The 20,593-nt window shown below is 49.9% G+C and overlaps 1 long non-coding RNA gene across 2 annotated transcripts; it reads left to right on the top strand.

Annotated features, from left to right (window-relative positions):
* The first annotated feature begins 429 nt into the window (after window positions 1-429).
* Window positions 430-19,961, top strand: LOC145713193 (uncharacterized). Of its 2 annotated transcripts, XR_014136172.1 has the most exons (6): window positions 430-1,322; window positions 1,742-1,849; window positions 8,397-8,514; window positions 10,133-12,261; window positions 16,257-16,405; window positions 19,833-19,961. It is a non-coding gene; the product is annotated as an uncharacterized LOC145713193 (long non-coding RNA). The 2 variants fall into 2 exon arrangements; XR_014136171.1 differs by lacking the exons at window positions 16,257-16,405; window positions 19,833-19,961 and having other exon boundaries at window positions 442-1,322; window positions 10,133-12,617.
* Window positions 19,962-20,593: the final 632 nt, after the last annotated feature.

Genomic DNA, 20,593 nt, shown 5'->3' with positions numbered 1-20,593 from the left:
TTTATTAAATTCCCTGTATCAGCCCAAATTATGCCCACACGTAAATTGTGGCCAACAGCCAAGTTCCCCATTTTCAGTATCTCCTTGTACATCCTCAGAGAGATTCAAGTCATTTGTGCAAAAGGTAACTGGTAAGAAATCTGCATCGTCTAGGGGCGCCTGGGTGGCTCAGTCGGTTGAGCGCCGACTTCAGCTCAGGTCACCATCTCGCGGTCCGTGAGTTCGAGCCCCGCATCGGGCCCCTGTGCTGACAGCTCGGAGCCCGGAGCCTGTTTCAGATTCTGTGTCTCCCTCTCTCTGACCCTCCCCCATTCATGCTCTGTCTCTCTCTGTCTCAAAAATAAATAAACGTTAAAAAAAAAATTTTAAATAAAAAAAAAAAAAGAAATCTGCATCGTCTAAAGAACAGTCTCCTATAGGTCTCCTTGTAAGGAGATCCAAGGTGAACATCTAGATGTACCAAGTTGTCCATCGTAATCACTAGCTAGGTATAGCTATTTAGATGTAATTTTAAATTCACCCAAAATTAGTAAATATTGAGTTCTTCAATCACTTTAGCCACATTCCAACTGCTCAGTAGTTACAAATAGAACATCTCCCTCAACCTTAGAAAGCTCTTGCACAATTCTAGTCTAAGATAAGTGGCTGATTTCTTTAATCTCCCCTTGTGATCAACTGACTAGTGGGAAGGAAGGGTAGAGAAGGTTAGCCTGCACATCAGGAGTCGACTCCACCAGGCACAGCAGAGTGCTGTGCATGGTTTTCTATGCGGGCTTCACTAAAAAATGAAAACAAAAAGGACGTAATTGGGAGAAATGAGCATATGACTATATAGAAGGTAATGGTGTGGTTTCTTGAGTTTCTTGAGTAATTGGAAGAATTACTGGTTCTTAGAGGGCATTTGCTGAAGCTTCACAGGATGCACAGGGCTCAGGGGTTGGGGGGGGGGGGAATACCCCAAACTATAGTTAGACGAGTGTGGGCGTACGTGAGTGTGCGAAGGGAAAGAAAAAAGTCCGCTGCATATCTGCAAGAACTTACATAGATCCATGCGTGTTCATATCCGTCTGGTCCCCCGCGACAGCGGCTCATCAACACGTTCCCACGCTCCCTTCGTGGCTCGTCGCCCTCTGGACTCCATTTCCCACAAGGCGAGTCACCTGTGCCGGCCCCTGGTATGCAGCGGGCAGGGCCCCCTCCGAGGTCCGGTCCCGAGCCGGGCGCGGGCCGTCGGCGGAAGTGACAGCCGGAAGTGCCTTCGGCGTGTGCGGAGGCTGGCGGCTGGCGGCGCTGCCCGCCTCTGACAGGGGCCCGCGGCCGAGGTGAGTCTGCGGTCCCGGCGTGGTGGCTTTCGTGAGTGTGAGGGACGACGAGTTCCGCGTGTACGCAGCGGGAGTGACTGGTGGCCGGGTGGGGCTCGGAGGGGAGCGCGGGCCCGGCGATGGGTCGCGGGAGGTCGTGGGGGAGGGGAGAGAGGAGGGACCGTGTGCGCGTGCCGCAGGGTATGAGGAAGAGACCTATGCGTGCCCATGAGACCTCAGCTGTGTGTGGCCGAGTGTGACACTGCACGTGTGCGTGTCAGAGGAGGGCTGTCTTGCATGTCAGGTACCACCCGAGTGTGTATATGAGATGGCGGGGGCGCGGGGTGGGGGGGGGGGGGACCCAGTGCGTCACTTGTCTGTGTAGGTGTGTCCTCAGGTGTGTGCACGTGGCTGAGTGTGTCACCACCTGTGCGTTTCAGAAGTGAAGGGTGTATTGCATACGAAGCACCACGTGTGTGGGCAGATGAGACCTCCTGTGTGTGGGGACCCCAGCACAGCCCTTGCCTGTGTCTGCAGTGTGACCTCAGGTATGTGCATTTGACTGGGCATGTTACCGCTGGTGCATGTCAGAGAAGAGCGTATTGCATGTGTGACACCATTTGTGTGTGTGTGTTTTTTTTATTAAATTTTAATGTTTATTCATTTTTGGGAGACAGAGACAGAGCATGAGCTGGGAAGGAGCAGAGAGAGGGAGACACAGAATCTAAAGCAGGCTCCAGGCTCTGAGCTGTCAGCACAGAGCCTGACGCGGGGCTCGAACTCATGAACTGTAAGATCATGACCTGAGCCGAAGTCAGATGCTCAACCGACTGAGCCACCCAGGTGCCCCATGTGTGACACCATTTGTGTGTGCAGATGAGACTTCAGGTGTGTGTGAGTGGTCAGGTGTGTCACCGTGCATGTCTGTGTGGGGAAGGGGTGTTTTGTGTGTGTGACACCTCCTTTGTGTCTGCAGGTGTGAACTCAGGTGCGTGCTTATGGCCCATACCCCTTAGCTATCACTCCCCATTCCCCTTTTCCGCAGCCTCTGGCAACCATTAATCTTTCTGTTAATTCTCTCTTAATTAATCTTTCACTGTTCCGGACATGTGATATAAATTAAATGGGACCATACAATGTATGGGTTTGTTGTGTCTGGCTTTTTTCACTGAGCATGTTTATTTTTTTTTATTTTTTTTTTTAATGTTTTATTTATTTTTGAGACAGAGAGAGACAGAGCATGAACGGGGGAGGGGCAGAGAGAGAGGGAGACACAGAATCGGAAGCAGGCTCCGGGCTCCGAGCTGTCAGCCCAGAGCCCGACGCGGGGCTCGAACTCACGGACCGTGAGATCGTGACCTGAGCTGAAGTCGGCCGCTTAACCGACTGAGCCACCCAGGCGCCCCATGAGCATGTTTTTAAAGTCCATCCATGTTGTCCTATGTGTCAGTACTTCATTTATTTTTATAGCTGAGTAATACTCCATTATATGGATATACCAGTTTGTTTACCCAAATAATGCTGCTGTGAACATTCACTTACAGGTTTTTGTGTAGACATGTGTTTTCCATTTGGGGGAAGGAAGCAGTTGGGTCTGTCCCAGGGAAGCCCACGTGTATGGCCACACCCACTCCCTGTTGCCTTTGCTCACCCAGCAGTGCTCCATTTTCCAGAATTCCAGCCCTGAGCCCCTAAGTGAGTGCCAGAAGCCTGATTGCCGTATGGGAGTAGATGGGAGGAGGCGGTGGCTCTCTCCCACAACCTGGGCTCTTTGTCTGGGACTAAGACCGCATGCCCCCTGTCCTGTAACTGCTGAGGTCAAGCAGCCCAGAGACGGAGCAGAGTAGCAGGCAATGGAACCTGAGGAGCCAGGTGAGGCACATGGCAGGGTGGTGGTCACAGGGCTGGACATTTTCAGAAACTAGATCTTCCTCAAAACATGCGCTGCTCCTGCTGCCTTCACTCTGCTGCCCTGCCATCCTCAGCCTAGTCCAGACTGTCACCTCTTCACAGGTCTCCTGCCTCCCCCTGCCCCCTCTGTTGCTCTCCACACAGCACCAGAGGGGTCTTTACACCCTGAACAGTGAGGCCACCTCTACCTTAAACCTTCCGTCCCTGCCCTGGCTGTCACAGCAGGTCGGCAAACTCTCCCTGTAAAGCACTGGGTAGCAAATGTTCTCAGCTTTGCAGGCCAAGAGGCAAAACCAAGGATGTCAAATCAAGTAGATACTTATCTAACGAGAGAGAAAACACATACCCACACGTTTTTTTTTGTCCTGATGAAATCCAGAACTTCACTGAATGCTGAAATCTGAATTTCACTTAACGTTAATCTGATGACTTTTCCCTCCCAACCACTTAAAAATGGAAAAACTATTCTCAGCTCATGGTCTCTGCAGAAATAGGCAGTAAGTGGAGCCGAGTTTGCTGACCCCTAATTTGACCAGATCCACACTTCCCATGCCTTCTGAGCCCTGCATGACCTGACTTCTTCCTGTTTACAGGCCTCACCTATAGCTCTCCCTTGGCCCACCCCCTGGTTGCTGAATAGCATTTAAATTTAGGTATTACCTCAGAGGCCCTCCCTAACCACCTGACCCAAAACAGGTGCCACACACATCTACATTATGGGTTTTTTTTTTTAGCACTTTTACACATTTTACACATATGTTTTTTACACATTTGAAGACTTTATACTTGTTCCCATTCATCATAGACTGCAAGTTTCATGATATTGTGCACAGTCCATGGAGTATTTGTTGAATGAATGAATAAACAGCCTTCACTATTACCCAGTTTTACAGATTAAAAAACCCAGGCCTCAGGGGATTGAACAACCCAAGGTCACCCAGCAGAGAGTGGTAAGGTGGATTTGATTCTAGGTCTGACAGACTCCACTTATCCCTCACACTCACTGTCTCCAGTCTAGGAATGACACTGGGAGGAAGGTGTGGGCACTGGGTGCATCAGGGCCCCAGGGATCAGTTCTCCACTTTCACCCCTGTGCGGAGGGGCAAAAGGCCTCACATCAGCCCTTCCCTACTGGGAGTCTGTCAGGAACTGAATTCAAGACAGCTGGGACTATCGCTTTTCCCCTCTTCTGAGCACTTGCCTACTTGGTATCTCACTTTGTCCCCAAACAGTCTCTGTAGAGGCATCCTGACAGGTGTCTGCTACCAGTGATGTCCATAAAACTGATAGCATGGGGCTGAATCCTCAGACTATTACACAGCATACGATTTACTTTGTATAAAGTTCAAGAATAGGCACAGCTCATGTGTGCCGCCAGAAATCCCAGCAGTAATCACCCTGGGGCTGGGTAGGGCTTTGCCTGGAAAGTGTGCCTGGTGGGAGCTGTCCATAGTTCTGAAAAGTCCTAGTGCTGAGCTGTCCAAAATGGTAGCTAACAGCCACATGTAGATATTAAAATGTGAATCAGTTAGACTTCAAATTACACATCCAGTTTCTCAGTCACACCACCTGTGTTTTTTGCTGTTCAGGAGCCACATGGGGCATATGGCTGCTGAACTGGACAGCACAGCTCCAGGACATTTCCATCCTCAGAAAGTTCTAGAGCTTAGTCTGGATGGTTGCTACACAGATGTGTACATTGGTCAAAACTGATTGAGCTGAGCACTCATACCTCTATTAACAGTGTATCTTTTTGAGAGCATAGACTCAAGTCTGACTGACTACCTGAGTTCACATCCTCACCTATCACTTGCTTCACACCTTTGATTTAATCTCTCTGTGGCCCCCTTTCCCCACTTGTATAAGAGGGTGATGATAGTACCTCTTTTTCCTCATGTTAGGGAACTTGGCCAGCATTGGACAATAACCCCTTGAGAAGTTTGCAGCCTGGGCGTGGTGTGGAGCCACAGCTGCCCATAGGGACTCAGCCTAGGCTCATGGGTAGTTTCTGTTTTAGAGGCGGGGGTCTGAGGCCCAACTTCCAAGCATTGAATCAGAGGACCACTTACTGTGGAGGCCTGAGCTCAGTGACCCCCTGCCCAGCCTGGGAGCCAGGACAGGATGGAGGGTGTAAAGGTGGTGTGGCTTCTGGCAGCAGGGGCACCATGAGGTGTTCCTGTGTTATATTATATTTCACAAAGGCTTTCTGAGACTTAATGCCATCCATCCTCCTGTCTTTTTTGTACCCAAGAAGAAATAGGTCCAGAGCAGGGATGTGGCCAGTTAGTGGCACATGGTGGAACTGCAGTTTCTGGGCTTCCTACTCCAAGTATTTTTCATCCTCTGGATCACCATGGGTCCATGGCAGCTATATAGACCCCTTCACCAGAGCCCAGGTGGGCTGCCACATCCCCAGACTAATTCTGGGGGGTATGGGTCCACGTGGATACAGCCTTCTCCACAGGACTCATTATCTTGGTTGGTCATGGGTGGGGACATGTGGGGGTGCTTCCCCGCAGAAGCTCAATTCAAGCAAGCGTCTTCCCCCTTGACGCCTAGTTTCCTTAGTGTAAGATGGGTCTGGTAGTGTTGATCCTAACCATCACTCTCAGGAACAGAGTGAGGATCAAGTGAGCTGATGTAAGGGGCCCACAGCATGCCTGCCATATGTTAGGGGCTCTGGTTCTGCCAAGCCCTGGAAGGTAAGCAGGAGCAACACTTGTGGGAGGGTCTGGACTGGGAGGGCTGGAGCCCCTGGGAGAGAGGCTAGTGGCCCGTGAGGGGAGGGATGTGAGGTGAGGGGCCTTTGGGGCTTGTGTCTCTGGGACCTGAGGGCAGATCTGGCCTCTCTCATATCTCCTGCCCTCCCGCAGTTCTTCCTTTTCAGGGGAGTGTCAAGGAGGACAAGCCCAAGGCCCAAGATGCTGCATTCCCAGCAGATGCCTTCCACATGAGTTCCCCATAATGCCAGCAGTCCCAGCAGGCATACTCCTTTCTGCCCTTGCTTCTGTGATACTTCTACTCCTCAGCACAGGACTAGAGCCGCAACCCCCAAGGAGCATGAGTTCTGGGACAGGGTGCCTTCCTCTGCCCTGGCCATTCCTCCTGTCTTCCTTCTGTCTTCACTCCAGGGTGGCGCTTAATGACCCTGTCAATCTAAGTCACCTTGGAGGAAGTCCCATGCCTGGGAAGATCTGGGACACAGGCTGTTTATGGTCACACTGTTTTTGTTTTTTTTTTTTTTTTTTTCAATGTTTTTTATTTATTTTTGGGACAGAGAGAGACAGAGCATGAACGGGGGAGGGGCAGAGAGAGAGGGAGACACAGAATCGGAAACAGGCTCCAGGCTCCGAGCCATCAGCCCAGAACCTGACGCGGGGCTTGAACTCACGGACCGCGAGATCGTGACCTGGCTGAAGTCGGACGCTTAACCGACTGCGCCACCCAGGCGCCCCGGTCACACTGTTTATCCAGGATCCAGGAAAGGGACAGAGCAGAGCCTGGCATGTACAGACACCTGGAAGATATTAACAGGCAAATGAATGAATGGTGGCATGAGCAGTGTCTAGATAGGTGGTTGGGGGTTTTGGGTGGTAAGTAGTTGCTCTGAAATTGCTGCCTCCTGACAGGCCCTTTTTTTAACGGGGTCCCCAAGAAGACAGCCACACACACAGGCAGAGGGATTATTGCCACAAGCTAGGAGTGCCGCTGTGGAGCAGTAAAATTCAGGTTGGGGACACTTAATGGCCTCAGAGCACATGTGGCTGGTGTCAGATGCCATCCCATCCTCCAAGCCTCCCCTGCCCAACCTTAAAGGGGATGCAGACCATGCAGGTGTGATAGATGGCTTTGTGGGGGGCTGGTAAGGACCATCCAGCTGTCCCTCTGGTGGCCACAAAGCTGAGTGTTTTGGGAAGTGATGAGGAATCACTGTGTCTTTTTTTTTTTTTTTTTTAAGTTCAATTCTTTTTTTTTAACATTGTATTTATTTATCTTGAGTGTGTGTGTGTGTGTGTGTGTGAGAGAGAGAGAGAGAGAGAGAGCGGGGGGGGGGGGGGACAGAGAGAGAGGGAAAGAGAGAGAATCCCAAGCAGGCCCTGCACTGTCAGCTTGGAGCCCAATGTGGGGCTCAAACCTATGAACCGTGGATCGTGACCAGAGCCAAAACCAAGAGTCGGATGCTCAATCGACTGAGCCACCCAGGCACCCAAAATCATTGTGCTTTAATCTGTTTAGACTCCCATAACAAAATACCATGAACTCTGTGGCTTAATCGACAAAGTTAGTTCTCACAGTTTTGAAGGCTAGAAGTCCAAGATGAGGGTGCCAGCAGGCCTGGGTTCTGCTGAGAGCTCTCTTCCTGGCTTGCACACAAGCTGCCTTCTCTCTGTGTCCTCACACACTGGGTAGAAAGCAAGGTGAGAACATGCACACTTTGGTTTTTCCCTCTTCTTATGAGGGCACTAGTCCCATCCTGGGTCCTCATCCTCATGACCTCATCTAAACCTAATCCCCGCCAAGGACCCTACTTCCAAATGCCTTTTCACTGAGGGGTAAAACTTTAACAGAGAAGACACAACTATTCAGGTAGGACCATGGCACCCAGTGTCAAGGTGATAATAGTGCCACTCACAGAATGAGCCACCCCTCCAACCATGACCATAGGATGTTTCCCAGAGCATTCACATTCTGCTGTTCCTTATGGGGCTGGCTCTGGCCAGACAGTACCCACGGCTGAGCCACTGCATGTGGGATGTTTCAGAAGCCGGTGACATTTAGGGATGTGGTGGTGGACTTCACATGGGAGGAATGGGGGCTTCTGGGCCCCACACAGAGGATCCTGTACCATGATGTGATGCTGAGGAACTACAGCAACTTGGGTCCCTGGGTGAGGTTTCCCTGTCTCTTCTTCATCCATGTCACATGTCTGTTTCCACATGTGTTCACTACATGGGTGTATTTATCCCCTGCCTTGTCCCCAGTAACCCACACCCAGATAGGTCCTTGCTCTGACCTGTGTCCCCCAGTTGGGTCCCTTCTGTGCAGAGTGGACACCCTTTCCCACATCACCAGGGAGAGACCTCTACTGTGCCTGAGGCACACACACTGCATTACTGGGCCTGTTGGGTTCTGGCTGGCTTGTGACAACAGCACCAACATTTCCCTTCTACTTTCTAACTATAGGCAGGACTCCCCGGCTGCAAACCAGATGTGATCTCCAAGCTGGAACAGTGGGAAGACCCCTGGACTATGGAGACAGATGTTCTGAGAGGTCCAGGTGAGTGAAGTAAAGGTCTATCAGGTCAGTTTTTTTTATTAATTTCTCCCCCTAACTTTGACGTATAATTGACAGTTAAAAATTGTGTATCTTTAAAGTGTAGAACATGGTGTTTTGATATACATTGTGAATGATTACCACAATCCAAATAATAGATATATCCATCTCCTCACATAGTTGCGATGTTTTTTTCTGTGGTGGGAATGCTTACAGTCAACTAACTGTCTTAGGAAATTTCTAGTATATAGTACAGTGTTATAACTACAGTCACCATGCTTCAGATCAGTTTATTTCTCCTCCTGGGGCAAGGAGGTGCAGTGTATATCCAACAGAAAAGAGCTAGTAGGTGCAGGAGCCTGAAAACAAACCCGACAGTCATTTAACAGTCTCTTCATTCACTTCCCCCAGCATCTGACAGCCACTAATCTGTCTTCTGTCTCTATGATTTGCATCTTCTGAACTTTTCATATAAGTGAAGTTTATATAAATATATTCATATAGATACATATAAATTCACTTATTTTTCACAAAGATACATGTGTTACTATGGTGGCCTTTCTGTATCTGGCTTCTAACCCTTAAGAATAGTTCTCTGTGAGGGGCAACTGGGTGGCTCAATTGGCTAAGCATCCAATTTCGGCTCAGGTCATGATCTCACAGCTTGTGAGTTTGAACCCAATGTCAGGCTCTGTGCTGATAGCTTGGAGCCTGGAGCCTGCTTCAGATTCTGTATCTCCCTCTCTCTCTGCCCCACCCCCGCTCATGCTCTGTCTCTCTCTCCTTCAGAAATAAAAAAACATTAAAAAAAAAAAAAAAAGAATAGTTCTCTATGAGCATTCGCGTGCAGGTTTCTGTTTTCCATTCTGTTGACCAGGCCCTGTTCTAGTGAGGGCGTGGTTGTAAAATAGTGGCAGCTGACAGGTGAGGCAGCTCTCGGTGGCCTTGGCCCATGACTTTCTGTGCTCTGTTCTACCACTTTTCCTCCCTACTGGGCAGAAGAGAGTTGACAGCAGGCATGAGGCCACCATTCTCAGAGAGGCCTAGCACAGGGTTGGCCTTTGGCTGGTGTCTGGCAACTTGGATTATGGTAGGATCCCCCCCCATTCCCTAAACGATAAGAATGGCTCACTGCACCCAAGCCATTTGTACAAACAACTTGATTTACACTGAATCCCTACTTTCCTTCTGGGATCCCAGAATTTTGGTACGTGCTACACAGCCAGTGCCTGCATGGCCAGCCTCTAGTAAAACCCTAAGCTCTGAGCCTCTGACAAACTGTAGACAACACTTCAGTGTCAGAATCCAGAGCTGGAGGGGTTAGGTGCATGCTGTGTGGCTCCACTGGGAGAGGACTCTGCCCCTGCGCCTTTTCCCTTTGTTGATTTTGCCTGATGTCCTTTTGCTCTAATCAGTCACAGCCGTGAGTATGACTCTGTGCTGAGAACTGTGTGAGGAATCACCAAGCCTGTGGGTGGTCTTCCAGACCCTGATCCATTCACTCTTCTGTCCTCAACTGCAAGAGCCCTGCTGAAAGCCACATACCTGCACTGTCCAGTCTGACTGCTGCGGTTCTGTCCATCTTCCCGATTGGCTGTGCATGTTCAGGTTGGATCCTGAGCATACTTCTTTGCTTATTTTTCAGGCTCAAAGCCTGGGCCCCGAGCTGCATGGCTACCTCTAGACAAAGGTGCTCTGCTTCGGGGGCAGATGACAATGGGACTCACAAGGCAGGATTTCTGGCACACCATCGTGAGAGAAGTCACAGAGCATGAAGGCCAGGTGACAGACACTGCCGAGCAGTGACACGCAGCCAGAGGAAGAAGAGCCCAGAGTGGAACCTTGCAGGAACTTTCTTCTGGCGCCCATTCCTTGTTGAGCATCAGGGCAATCCCCAGTGGTGCAAGATCTCACAAGCCAGGTTGGCAAGAAGGGCCTCACCTGTGTTTCAGTCCTAGATCGGGGGTGCCCTGACAAGGAGACTATATGTGTATGGAAGCCCTCAGCTCTTTTCCAGGCCTTAGTCACCCACGAGGAGTTCACACTGAGGAGGATACATTGGTGTATGGTGGGTGCAAAGATGGCTTTAGCAAGAACGCATGCCTTGCGGGCTATCAGTGGGTTCCCACTAAATGGAAGCCCTACACATGCAAGGAGTGTGGGAAGGCCTTTGGACAGACACACATGTCATTCAGCACCAGAGAACCCACACTGGCAAGAAGCTGTACACATGCTGGCAATGTGGACAGGCCTTCAGCAAGAACTCATGCCTCGTAAGCACCATGCATCCACACAGGTGAAAAGCCCTATGCGTGTGGCTACTGCAGCAAGCGTTTCTGAGAGAACTCGTCCCTGGCCAAGAACCAGCAGGTACACACAGGCAAGAAGCATATACCTGTGGTGAGCGCAGGCATGCCTTCAGCCAGAGCACTCACCTCGTACAGCACCAGCGAGTCCACATTGGGGAGAAGCTGTTCACCTGTCATGAGTGTGGCAGAGCCTTCACCAACTCCTCGGCCCTCCTGGTCCACCACAGAACCCACGAAAGAGAGCAGCCATATGAGTGTCACACATGCTGCAAGGTGTTCAGCCTCAGCTCATCCCTGACCGAACACGAGCACTGCCACACAGGAGAGAAGCCATACACGTGCCAGGAATGTGGGAAAGCCTTCAGCTAGAGCTAGTCCCTCAGCAAGCACCTGAGGACATACACGGGTGAGAAGCCATATGCATGCAATGCCTGTGGCCACGCCTTCAGCCAGAGTTCCTCCCTGGCCAAGCACCAGTGAGTGCACACCAGCAAGCGGCCCTACACGTGTGGAGAATGTGGGAAGACCTTCAGCCAGAGCTCCTACTTGACCCAGCACCTCAAGATCCATAGTGATGAGAAACCGTTTACATGCGATGAGTACAGGAAACCCTTCAGCAATTCTTCAGCCCTGGTCCTGCAGCAATGGGTGCACACGGGTGAGCGGCCCTACATGTGTGGAAAATGCAGGAGGACTTTCATCCAGAGCACGTTCCTCACTCCGCACAAGAGGATCCACACTGGGGAGAAGCCTTTTGTTTGTGGAGACTGTGGAAGGGCCTTTGTGCAGAGCTTCTCCCTCACCCTCCACCTCAGGACACACGCCGGGGAGAAGCCCAACAAGTGCAACGAGTGTGGCAAGGCTTACATCCAGATGTCACACCTCACTGAGCACTACCGGGTGCACACGGGGGGAACAGCCCTATGCGTGCCATGCATGCAGCAAAGCCTTCAGCCGCATCACCAGCGCGTCCACGTGGGTGCCAAGCCCTTCATATGCAGCCTGTGTCAGAAAACCTCCCTTGAGGCTGCGGCCCTTGTTCTGCATCAGAGGATTCATGCCAGACAGGAGCCCTTTGAGTGTCACAAATGTGGGAAAGCCTTCAGCTAGAGCAGATCCCTGGCCCAGCATTGGAGAATTCATTCCCAGGAGATGCCATGTGAGTGCAGCAACTATCAAAAAACCCTTGGCAATTGTTTGGTTCTCATCCATCAGTGAACTGGGGATGTGCCAGATGGGGTAGAGACCTTCTGTCTGTCCTTGGTGTGTTGTTCTTCATCCAGCAGGGGGCCCTGTGAGTGGCAGGAACTGTGCAGAGCAGCCCTCTTGCACATCATATACACTTCTCTCTGCAGGGTCACACGGTGAGAAAGCGGAGTGAGCCTTCAAGAGGAACAACAGCCCCTCCCATTCTCCATGCTCCGGGTTCCACAGATATCCACCAGGTGGTAGGAGAGATCCACAGGTATGGATGGTCTTCTCAGCAGGCCTGGAACAGAGTTCATTTTGGTTTTTACCTCGGGGGAAAAATGAAATTTAAAAACAAAAAACTTAAAAGATGCTTTTATCAGTTGTTTGTGCCTTGTATTAACTCAGGCCACATGGTTTTAGATCATGTGGCTTGGTTTGAGGTTGTTTTGTTATTTTTGTTTTTTGTTTTTTGTTTTTTGTTTTTTTGGCTTTGTTTTGTTCCTCTGCCAAAAAGTAAGGTTTATAATGCTGAAATGTGTGTGTGTCACAAAGCCCAACCTTTAAAAAGACTTTGTGTGTCATTCATCAGCTTCAGCACAAAGACTTCATTAAAATCAGTCAAGACAGTGACATTCGTGTAAGACTTTAACACTTCATAAGCACTTTACACACATCACTCCATTTCATCTTCTCAGCAGCCATGGGGTGCAGATATTGTTAACCCCACTTCATAGAAAAGGAGCTGAGATTTTGAGAAGTTAAACCACTTGCCTGAGGCCACCAGCTAGAAGCCACTCGTTTTTCAGGATGAAAACATGGCAGTTAGCAGATAGGAACAGAGTGGCAAACAGTTCCCCCATCCCTTTCAGTATATGCCAGGGGTATTTACTGTAAGGAGGCAGCTCTAGAATTTAATGTTCCCTTGAGAATGTGAGATGGCGGGGTGATTGGGTCGCACCTGAAAAAGCAGGTCAAGTCCTCATCTGGCTGACTTGAGGCAAAGGCAAAAATAGGAGCTGGGCAGCCATTGCTCAGTCCAGACGTTGGTCACATGCCTCCTGGAGCCGTTCCTTTGTCCCAGCACAGGTGTGGTCTTTCACTTCTCTGCACAGCTTCACTCGGATTCTCTGTGGCCATCAGAGTACAGTCTGGCCTTGAAGCCGCTGCACTCAACCACCAAAGCCCATCTTTCCAGGTTCGTTTCCAGCCATCCCACAGGCAGCCTTTGTTGTCCAATCCCAGCTTGTTTTGGTCTCCTGTCCTTGGTATCAGCTCCAGGGCACCTCCTCACTGGCTGAATCCCCTTGTGCCCCCCACGGCGGCACGGACCTTGTGTTGTCATTGTCCGTGTCCTCATTCAGAGCCCACCCTGGACCTAGAGCCCCTTTAGCACACATCCCTGTCTCATGCCTCTATAGACCCATCCCCTGTCACATGGCAGGACCCAAATCCACAGGGAATGAGTGAGTGAACCAGCGAGACACCAAATGCAAAATGACTGTAAGGGAGTCCCCAAGACCACCTGCAGGTTCAGTGACTCACAAGGACTCCTAGAAGTCAGAAAAGGTAGAGATACTGTTTATTATAGTGAAAAGGATAAGATTATAATCACAAAGGTAGAAAGTACACAAACAAATCCAGGAGACACCAGGTACAAGCTGCCATTTGTCCTGTCCCAGTGCAGTCACACAGACGGCTCCATACTTCCTGCTAAGAGTGACAATACACATGGAGTACTGGCAGCCAGGGAAGGTCACCCAAGCCTGCTGATATTTACCGGGGGTGACCACATACATGCAGAATGCCTGCATGACTGACTTTAGTTACTGAGCCTCAAGCTGTCTCAGAGATCAGCCTGGTACAGTGTGACTCAAGGTCCCCATCATAAATCACAGACGTAGCCTAAGGCTCCCAGTAAGGAAAGACTCTTATCAGGCAGGATATTCCAAGGGCTTGCCATCCAAGGGCCAATCCATTCTTTGTAATATGCAGTTTGGACACCCCAGATCTGCTGAGTTCTACTCTATTGCACAATGACCCTGCACAGCTGGTGACCAGTGACACCTCCTTACCCAGCCAAGTGTCACAGCTTCTACCACAGCACACCAGAGAAGAGGTGTCAGCTGACCGGAGGCAGTGTAGGTCAGAATGCTCAGGAGTCTCCCAGGAGAAGAGGCAACTTGGTTTTGTAGGAGCAAGACTGCCTCAGGCAGTGCACCCTTGGGAGAGCGTTCCGCGTGAGCCCCAGGGACCAGGCTGAGAGGCAGGAAGACCTGGGCAGCGGGGGACCCTCTGAGGCACCACATGGCATGGATGGGGCAGGCTTGCAGTGGGCCGCCCACTCAGCCTCTGTAAAAACAGGGACCGTGTCTTGGCAGCAAAGTGGAGGGAGGAGAAGGGATGTGACAGTGCCAGTCCTCAGCATACTTTGCTTCCTTCCCTCAAGGGGTGGTCAGGCGTAACCAGCTAAAACCAGTTCCATGGGTTTGGAGCCCAGCCCTCCCCAGATGAGTTCTGGGTCTTCACTCTCTGCTTCTGTCCCTCATGTTCCTTGTCTGTAAAATGGGGATGGTGACCCCCAGCCTGCAAGGATTTAACATGTTAACTGGTAGAGAAAGCGTATGTTGGGTGCGAGTGTTGTTGCACCAGGAAGCAGCCTCCCTCTGGGGCAGGTGAATGATGGTCACAGATCGGCTGCGGTCGGGTGATGAGAAAGAAGTGCAACCAACAACTAGCATGAATGGCCCTGCGGGAGTGTGGCTGGCCAGGGGGCGAGGGCAGCAGTTGTAGGGGCCTGGGCTTTCACATGGAAAAGACTGAGCTCTGCTGGCGCCCGATGGTCAGGGCAGAGGCTGACACAGCACCACACAGGAGCAGGGGCCTATCCGGAGAATGTCCCCAGGGCAATTCATTCTTTCTGTAAGGCCAGGTGGTCTTCAAGTTCTTTGCCTGTTACTATTGATTGCTCACCAGTGTTGTTCTTATATCAAACATCTGCGTGCAAAGAGCTGTCCAGATGCTGTGTGGAGGGCAGAGAGCTGTGGGCACTGGGGCACTGGCTGCAGGAGGCAGAGTCTGGGTATCCGGGCAAGGGGGAGTCCATGGGGCCTCAGGGCTCTCCGTTCACTCCTTGGGGTGGCCACTGGTGGGGTGTGCATCTGCACTTGAACACACGCTCACACAACATCACACACTCGCACGCTGACAAAGATTCTCTCCATGACCAAACTTCAGTCAGGCTGTTCTGAGGAGAGTTTGATGAGGCCTCAAACCTCGAGCTCCTGTGTCCTTTCTTATAGAGTCTAGTTCCAGGAAAAGTCTTGCTAAGTCAGTTTAGGGAGAATTTCCCACCTTCCAAATATGATCACTCTCACTGTCTACTCAGGTTCCTCCCCCTCCCCGCCTTCCCCACCCTGTGATGTCTGATCCCCTTGGCCTGCCTTCAGCAAGAATCCTGTTAAATGTCCCCTTACCCCTGAGATTTTCTCTTTTTTTTTTTAATTTTTTTAAATGTTTTACTTATTTTTAAGACAGAGACAGAGCATGAGCAGGGGAGAGGCAGAGAGAGAGAATCTGAAGCAGGCTCCAGGCTCTGAGCTGTCAGCACAGAGCCGGACGTGGGGCTCAAACTCACAAACTGTGAGATCATGACCTGAGCCGGAGTTGGACGCTCAACTGACTGAGCCACCCAGGCGCCCCGAGGTTTTCTCTTAGTAACTGTTTATCCGCTGGTACCCACCCTGCTTCCTGACTATAAATCCCCACTTGTCCTCACTGGATTCAGAATTGAGCCCAGTTCTATAATGAGGTCTATTTCCCACTTTGCAATAGTTTTTCTTAATAAAATCTGTTTTTACTACCTTAACTGCTGCTAGGAATAACTTTAACAACATGCACACTGCTGACATTCATTCCCACACTTCTACACTTCCACACACATTCCCCACGGTAGCTGGATGACCCTGGATGCCAAGGCAGCTACCTAGCAGAGGGAGCATCTGGGCCTCTCCCCCTGGAGTCCTGAGAGTGAGATTTGGCTGACACACACAGTGGTGGTATATGCCCCACCTTGGTGCTGAGATGGTCTGTGGGATGAAATCCAGGGCCTGCAGGCAGCTGCTACGTCCTCCAGGCAGGGGCTGGGCTGGTGGGAGAGCCTGCCTCTAGTAGGTGCCTCTGGGTATGTCTGCATGCATTCATACGTGTGTCTTTTCTTTCTTTTCTTCTTTCTTTCTTTCTTTCTTTCTTTCTTTCTTTCTTTCTTTCTAGAAAAAGAGAGCGGGGAAGAGGGACAGATAGAATCTCAAGCAGGCTGCATACTCAGTGTGGAGCCCAACAGAGGGCTTAATCCCACGACCCTGGGATCATGACCTAAGCTGAAATCAAGAGTCAGACGCTCAACAGATTTATCCACCCAGGTGCTCCTATGTCTATTTTTTTTTTATAACAGCTTTTTAAAATAAGATGGAATTCACGTTCACACTTCTAAAGTGTACAATTCAGTGGTTTGTAGTGTTTTCACTATGATGTGCCGCCACCACCACTAATTCCAGAACATTTTTATCACCCCAAACAAAAACCCAATATCCATTAGCAGTCACTCTCCATCCCCCCTCCTCCAAGCCCCTGACAACCACTAATCTACTGTCTCTACAGATTTGCCTTTTCTGGATATTCCATATGAATAGAATCTTAAAACATGTGACCTTTGCATCTGGCTACTTTCATTGAGCATAATGTTTTCAAGGTTCATCCATTGTCAGCACTACGTTACTTTCTTTTTTTCTTTTTAATATTTATTATTTTTGAGAAAGAGAGAGCACGATCAGGGTAGGGTCAGAGAGAGGGGGACAGAGGATCCAAAACGGGATCCGAGCTGACAGCAGCAGCCCAGTGTGGGGCTCGAACTCACAGACTGCAAGCTCATGACCTGAGCCGAAGCTGGACGCTTAAACAACTGAGCCACCCAGGGGTCCCAGCACTGGGTTACTTTCTATGGCTGAATAATATTCCATTGTATGAATAGATCACATTTTGCTTATCCATTCACTGGTTGATGGGGGTTATTGGGTTATTTCCACTTTTTGGCTATGACGAACAATGCTGCTATGAACACTTTGTGTGGGCACATGTTTTCAGTTCTCTTAGAATTGATGGGTCATAAGGTAACTCTGTGTTTGACTTTTTGTGGAAATGCTAAATTGTTTTCCACAAAGGCTGCATCATTCTTCATTCCCACCAGCAATAGATGAGGGTTCCAGTTTTTCAACCTCCTTGCCAACACTCATTGCTACCTGCCTTTCTGATTGTAGCCAGTGGGTGTGAAGTACCACCACAGTGTGGTTTTAATTTGCATTTCCATGATGACAAAGGATGTTGAGCATCATTCATATGCTTATTGGCCATTTGATTTCTTTGGAGAAATGTTTACTAAGTCCTTGCCCATTCTTTTTTTTTTTTTTTTTAATGCTTGTTTGTTTATGTATTGAGAGAACAAGGAGGGGAGGGGCAGAGAGAGAAAGGGAGAGAGAATCCCAAGCAGGCTCTGCACTGTCAGCACAGAGCCCCACGCAGGGCTCAAACTCGTGAACCCATGAGATCATGACCTGAGCTGAAATCAAGAGTCAGACCCTTAACCAATGGAACAACCTAGGTAGCCTTTGCTCATTCTTAAATTGTTTTGTTGTTGTTGAGTTATAAGAGCTCTTTATATATTCTGGATACAAGTTGTGTTATCTGTATGTCTGTGTGAGTCTAAGTGTATGGCTATGTCTGAACAGGCACACCTTTGCCTCTCACCGTGGACACAGGTAAGCAGAGGGTATCATGATCAGCTGAGAAGAGGTGAGAGTATCTTATCTCCAGATCTCCATGTTACAAAGTCAGGTTTATTATCTCCAGATTATGGAGAAAGAAGTAGAGGACCAGAGAAGTGAAGTCATTTGCCTGAGCAGGAGAGAGTAAGAGGCAGAACTGGTACACAAAAGGAGCCCACTGAAGAGGTGATTTATTGGTATGATTTTTGGGAGTGAGCATCTGAGGGCTGTTCCTTCGACAACAGAAGACAGCAAACCATAAGGAAGACCAAGAAGACCCAAGGAGATAGAGGCGATCAGTGCCACCCACAGGCCAAAGCCCAGTTTAGTGCTTGACGGGTGACATGGGTTTTGGTTGAGGAAAACAAAGGGTTCCTTGGATTAGGATCCCTTTGGTATGTCTGTCAGTGGTCAGAAAATACTAAGAGGCCATTTACACAAAATATCAGAGCAAGAAAATCCATGCAGACAGAAAGCAGATTAATGGGTGTCAGAGGCCAGGGGCAGAGGGAATAGAGAGTGACTGCTAATAAGCATGGGGGTTGTCTTGGGAGTGATGTAAGCCTTTTGGAATTAGAGAGCAGTGATGGTTGCACAACCTTGTGATTATACTAAAAAGTGAACTCTATACTTTAGAAGGGTGAACTTAAGGTATATGAACTATAGCTCAAAAAAAGTTAATTTTTATTTTTTTAAGTTTATTTTTATTTATTTTGAGAGAAAGAGAGATAGCAAGCAGGGAGGGGCAGAGAGAGAGAGGGAAACAGAATCCCAAGCAGGCCCTGTCCTGTTAGCGCAGAGCCCAACGTGGGGCTTGAATTCACAAACTGTGAGATCATGACCCGAGCTGAAGTCACGAGTCGGATGCTTAAGTGACAGAGCCACCCAGGTGTCCCCTCAATTTGTAAAGAGGAAAGGATATGGAAAGAGGACCAGGTAAAAGGGCAAACCCTGGCAAAGGGGAGGGAAGCAATGAGAGTCTATGAGGTGTAGGAGGAGGGAGATGAGATGCCTCAGGCCTTCAAGATGGTGGGAGGTGATGTGGGCAGTGGAGAGAGCACGGCTACCAGGTGCTGTGGTGCTGAAGCAGGTGTGAACTGTAGCTGAAGGCCTTGCCACACTCCCTGCACAGGCAGGGTTTCTGGCCCATGTAGGTGCGCCGGTGCTGGCTGAGGTGTGACCGCTGGACGAAGGCCTTGTGGCCTTGCCACACTCCCGCCAGGCACGGGGCCTCTCACCCATCCGGCCCCGCTGGTGCTGGCCAAGGTCTGCGCTGCCTTTAAAGGCTCTGCCACAGTCCAGGCACTCGTAAGTCCTCTTGCCTGTGTGGATCTTGTGACACTGAGTGTGGAACTCTGCCCACAGGCCTGCCGCACTCAATACACTCACACGGCTCCTCACCACTGTGTGTCCTCTGACGGTGGATCAGGGCGAGCTCCACCTGAAGCCTTTCCCACAATTCCAGCACTGGTAGGGCTTCTCCCCTGTGCGAATCTGCAGGTGTTTCCACATGTCTGAGTTCCCCAGGAAGGCTTTGCCTACATTTGTACTGGTTCTCTCCAGTGTGGGTCCTCTGGTGCATTGTGAGTGTGGAGCTCTGAATGAAGGTTTTTCCATACTCACGGCATTCGGAGGGTTTCACTCCAATATGGATCCTCTGGTGCTCAATGCGGTCAGACTGGGAAAAAGACTTTCCCACAGGTGCTATACAGATAAGGCTTTTCCTAGGGCGAGTCCCCTAGTGCACAGAGAGGGCCAAGTGCTGCTTGAAACTCTTTCCACACAAGCCACACCTGCAGGGCTTCCTGTCCACACAGGTTGCCTACAACACATCTGGCTCTGGAACCTGCTCAAAGCTTCCTCCACGTGTGACTAACATGTGTGGTTTCTTCTCCACAGCAACATTCTTTTGTTTGACAGGCTCAGAGGTATCCTGACACTCCTCACAGCTTCACTGCCTCCATAACCTCTCCCCACACTAGGATTTTCCATGCTGGGGACTGACCATTGCTTAAATTCTTTTTCCCAGAAAAGCAAATGTTGCCCTATGTCCTCAGTAGGACCTCTGTTCCGGTTCCCTGAGTAGGCCTCAGGAGCGCCAAAGTGTGTGAACACAGACCCTCAGGAGATCTCTTTTCTGACGACCTCCATTATTATCCTCGGGATGGATTGCAGCAGGTCCTTGAATATGCTCTGTGGTCGCCTTCCTTGATCAGAAAGAAACCAAGATCACAAATGTTAACTTTGTTGACTTTTCTGAACTGAAAGAAAGAAATCAAAAGGATTGATGATGTGGATGGAATTACTGGCTCATTTCTTCACCCCTCCTCGTGTACACACCTTTGGCCACATTTGTGGTTCCTCTCACTAAAGACAGCATGGATACCCTTTCCTTAACTTTGGGTGTGGCCATGTGACTCGTTTGGCCAATGGAATGTGAGTGGCATTGCTAGTATGTTAGTCTTGAGCCTGGGCGCAAGCCTGCTGGCATCTCTGCCATCACCATGAGCCCTACAAAACAAGTGCAACAAAGATGGACCCAACCTGTAGCCTGGAGCCAAGCCCCAGCCAGAATAGCCAATCCTTAGACTCATGAGAGGAATAAGTGCTTATTTCTGTCAGTAACTGAACTGTTGAAACTATTCATTACAGAGGATAACTGATTGATACAGTGCCAAGTTAAAATGAACACTTCCTCAAAAAGATGAGGTTTGAAATCTGGGGAGAGGATGAGAAAGAGACAGAGAGGAAGAAAGGAAAGTCTATTCAGGAAAGCCCAGAGGCCTAGAA

Source organism: Panthera onca, chromosome E2, assembly GCF_046562875.1.
Source record: "Panthera onca isolate mPanOnc1 chromosome E2, mPanOnc1 haplotype 2, whole genome shotgun sequence".
NCBI classification, from domain to species: Eukaryota; Metazoa; Chordata; class Mammalia; order Carnivora; family Felidae; genus Panthera; species Panthera onca.
The sequence above is the reverse complement of the archived record's forward strand: the minus strand, read 5'-3'. Positions and strand labels throughout refer to the sequence as shown.